Source organism: Pteropus alecto, unplaced genomic scaffold, assembly GCF_000325575.1.
Source record: "Pteropus alecto unplaced genomic scaffold, ASM32557v1 scaffold176, whole genome shotgun sequence".
Classification (NCBI taxonomy): domain Eukaryota; kingdom Metazoa; phylum Chordata; class Mammalia; order Chiroptera; family Pteropodidae; genus Pteropus; species Pteropus alecto.
The window spans coordinates 1,233,219-1,237,544 of record NW_006438644.1 but is presented as its reverse complement, the minus strand read 5'-3'; the positions used below and the strand labels follow the sequence as shown (position 1 = coordinate 1,237,544).

General features: G+C 42.4%; 1 non-coding gene across 1 annotated transcript; it reads left to right on the top strand.

Moving 5' to 3' along the window:
• The first annotated feature begins 3,241 nt into the window (after window positions 1-3,241).
• LOC112482878 lies at window positions 3,242-3,360 on the top strand. Its single transcript, XR_003047433.1, has one exon. It is a non-coding gene; the product is annotated as a 5S ribosomal RNA (ribosomal RNA).
• The last annotated feature ends 966 nt before the right edge of the window (window positions 3,361-4,326 follow it).

The window sequence follows — 4,326 nt, the reverse complement described above, 5'->3', positions numbered from 1 at the left end:
GGGGAAGGGACACACTGTTTTCACATTTTATGTACTTAGATTTAAATTCCGCCATTAAATACTGAGCCCAAGTATATGCTGACCTTATGTCCAGATTTTTGAAATGTAAATAGAAATGGATAAATGGCTTTAAGGACATTGCGGAGTCTTAGAGAATTTAGGGGGTGGCAAAATTCTGTCTATGCACATTTATGCATTTGGTGGTAGAAGTAAACTCTGTAGGGACATGAAGACATTTGTAAAACTTTGGAAGAAAAAAACCATTCAAAACTAAACAGAGGTCCTTGGTTGCTGACAGCATCTCCCCTTGACTTCAGGCTTCAGACAAACGAAGGAGCTTTTTGTCAGTGTACAAAACCACCGAATTGTACAAAATCCCATTATTCAGGAGAAATAGTAGCAAAAGCATACATTCAGAAATTGGCTCATGCCAGTTTGGACTGCATGAGGGGCTGGTCTGTTTGAGGGGAGCAGGGCTGGCTGGAGGAGAGAAATAAAGTTGGACATTGCCATTCAAGTCCAAGGTCTGTAGATTAGCACAGCAGGCTGGAAACTGGCCTAGAAGCAGAAGGGTTAGTGTACTCCTCCAAAATGCTTGTTTCCCAAATTCCCAGGATGCCTCCCTCGAACAGCAGACATATGTATTTTTTTAATGAGAGCATACCATAATGTGTTTTATGCAAGGAAATTGATAACATCTTTCCATATCAATAGTTACATTTCTGTAATGTCATTTTAATGGCTACATAGGATTCTTTTATACTGGCTGCACCATCATTTAATGGATTCCCTATGGTGAGAGGTTCAGATTGTTTCCAACTTTCCTTTGTCCCAAACAGCACTATGACGAACATACTTAGAGTTAAATCTTTGCATGTTTTCTTAGTTTTTCAAGATAGACTCCCAGGAGTAGAATTATAATGTTTCTTGTAACATGTGCTGAGATGTTTGGTGCACACGGGGAGTCTGTAAGTTAAAGGCTTGGTAATGGACAGGATTCGACAGACACCCGTAAGGCTAGTGTACTCTCTCAGGTGCACTCAAATGCCTCATGATGCTTCTACTAGTTACTTGTGGCTGATATAACAAATTAGCACAAACGTGCTGCCTTAAAACAACAGAAATTCATTCTCTCCACTTTGGAGCCCGAAAGTCTGAAATCAAGGGCTCAGCAGGGCCACATTCCCTCCGAGAGCCCTAGGGGAGGATCTGGTCCTTGTTTCTTCCAGCTTCTGGGCGTAGGACATTCCTTGGCTTCTGGCTGCAAAACGTATCTCTCTGCCTCAGTCTTCACATGGCTTCTTCTTTGTATCTGTGTCTTCTTATAAGGACAATTATCGGTGAATTTAGAGCCCATCTGGATAATCTAGGATGCTCTCGGCTTGAGATTCTTAACTTAATTACATCTTTCAAGACCTTTCCCCAAATAAGGTCACATTTCAGGGATTCAGGCAGAGGCATATCTTTTGGGGACCACTATTCAATCCCCTACAATGTTCTCATAGACCTTGAGGAGTGGTTTTCGAGTTGGTGCAAACACACACATACGGACGTTAACAGTGGACTCTCTTTTAAAACGCAATCGTATGTGGAACCCCAATTTGTAAAGTGATAAAATCGAGCCCTGTGGCTGAGGTGGGGTGCAGGAACACATACTAGATCAAGGGCAGCAGATGGGAGAGATTCAACGACTCAAGTCCTTGCTGTCCCTTTAAGGAGGTCAGAGGGAGGACCAAGTTGTACTCCCAGTCCTGAGGGAGACCTTCTCCATCCCCTCCCTTTCTGAATCTGGGCCTCAGCCCACACAGGCCCTGTCCGCTTCACCATGAGGACAATCAGGCACCCAGAGAAGCTCTGCACATGATCAGCTGGACTCGTGCAGGAATCACATGGAGGTCTTGATTTACAGTTTTTTGAAAAGCAAATCATTCACGTATCTCAGCAAAAGTCCTCGAAGGACATTCCTGAGTTTCAGTGGGAGGAAAAATGAGTTGCTTTATGAGCTCTTTCAGCATGTTTCTGGACTGTTGAATGTTACAATATGCTGCGATGTGACAGCCTTATCTGTAAACTGGGCCTGAGTGTCAAACACAGGCTGTCCCCGAACTCACAAATGACTGTGTTCCAAGGGTTCATTTGTGGGTGAGTTATTTGCAACCCAGTGTGTCTTTTCTCATATATTGTGGGCTAGAACTCCCAAGCCTATTGAGTCCTAAGCAAGATAGAGCTATGGTAGCTCCCTGACCTTGACCTGGGCCTCCCAAACTCTGAATCCTGGTCTCTATCAGTCCTGAAGGTAGGACAGAAAGAGAAAGGATAAATGCAGCCTAGAGTCTTCCAGGGGTTTAGCAGCTATGGCATTGCTGGGGGCAGCACCAAGGACAAGAGGGTCAGGAGATGAGACATCACTACAGGGCTGGCTGCAAAGGGCCACAGATATCCATATTTCCCGACACGAGGCCTGTAAGGCAGGCCTGTCTGTATTGCTGCTATCTGATTAGCAAAAATTCAGAGGCTATGATTGGGAATGGATTTGGGAAGGTGTATTATACTACCTAGGGCTGCTGTCACAAGTACCATAAACTGGATGGCTTAAAACAATAGAATTTTATTTTCTTGCCGTTCTGAATTTGAGCTAGAATTTGAGACCAAGGCAGAGTCATGCTCTCGCTCCCAGCTTCTGGTTGTCTCTGCAACCTGGCATTCCTTGGCTAGCAGCTGCTCAACTCCAATGTCTGCCTCTGTTGTCAAGTGGCCTTCTTCCCTGGATGCGTGCATGTCTTCACTTGGCGTTCCCCTGCTTGCCGCTGTGTCTTCTCACAAGGACATCTGTCATATTGGATTATTGTTCACCCTGATGACCTCAATTTAAATGGATTACATGTGCAAAAGTCCTATTTCCATATAAGGTCACATTCACAAATACCAGGAGTTAGGACTTCAGCATATTTTTGGGGAGCACACATTCAACTCATAACAGAAGGCATATAATCTATCACCCCACCCCAAACAAAAATATAATCTACCATGGCCACAATGCTTAACTATAGAGCCTCTGCTTAAATATTGCCAATGACAGACAGGCAATCCAGTCTATTCTAAGGTTCCCCAGTCACGAGCTACCAATTGGAATCAATAGGTAAAAGTCTGAGACACAGATTTGGGTTCTGTGTCTCAGACTTTTACCTATTGATTCCAATTTTCCCTTATGAAACTACATTGAACAAATCTAATCACTCTTGTCTATGGCCATGCTACCCTGAACAAGCCTGATCCTATCTGATCTCAGAAGTTAAGCAGGGTCGGGCCTGGTTAGTACTTGGATGGGAGACCACCTAGGAAGACCAGGTGCTGTAGGCATAAAAATAATAATAATAATAGTAATAATAATAAGGGATTGTAAGTTGGCAAGGTCCTTGCAAACTGTGAGATCAACCAAGGGTTGCCTTGCCCTAAAAAAAAAAAAAAAAAAAAAAATTTTTTTAATCTAATCATTCTTGACAAAATCCTTTCATATATATGAAGTCCACCTCCAAATATTTTAAGGCTGAAATTTTCAGATATGTATATGACATGGTTCTAAGCTCTTCTTAGGATCCAAGCCACTGAACTCTGTACCTGGTCATTGGTCTAGGCCCATATTAAGAAGAGGCCTCCACGACCAACGGTTCACAACACAGGTATGGTCTGATAGATAAAGGAATCAATAGGTTCATTTACTTCTTGGGATCTGAGTATTACACCTCTATTGAAACCCAACATTTTATTGAGATTTCTGTTTTGTTCTGGTTGTTTTTGGTTTTGTTTGCTTGTTTATTTTGCCGAGGGCCATAGAGCTTAGTGGCCAAGCTAGACTACAGACTCACATCAAGTTTGCAGTCAGCTGAAGATCTGCGAGCTTTTTCATACAATTTCTCTTAAAGCACATCTCCCACTCATTAATGCACTGTTTCATTTCGAGCCTCCTGCATATTGATTTTCATTAAATTTCATCTAATTGCTCTCAGTCCTTCAATATTGCACATTTAGAGTCTTGTGAATCTTGATCTGTCCTTCCCACATGAGTCATCGAACCCAACTCTGAGTCATCTGCCTTCCAGCAGGAAAAGAGAAAGAAGAAAGACAACCAATATTTATAATATTTATTGAAACTCTACTAAGCTGGGCTAGACGGTTGTTTCTTTTTCAATGACGTCAACACGCACAGAAAAGTGCACAAACATAAACATACAGTTCAATGAATTATCACAAAGCAAATGCCTGGGTAACCACCCATATCAAGAAAGAGAACATTAAACTGGGAATGTTTTAATAAGCATTTTTCTC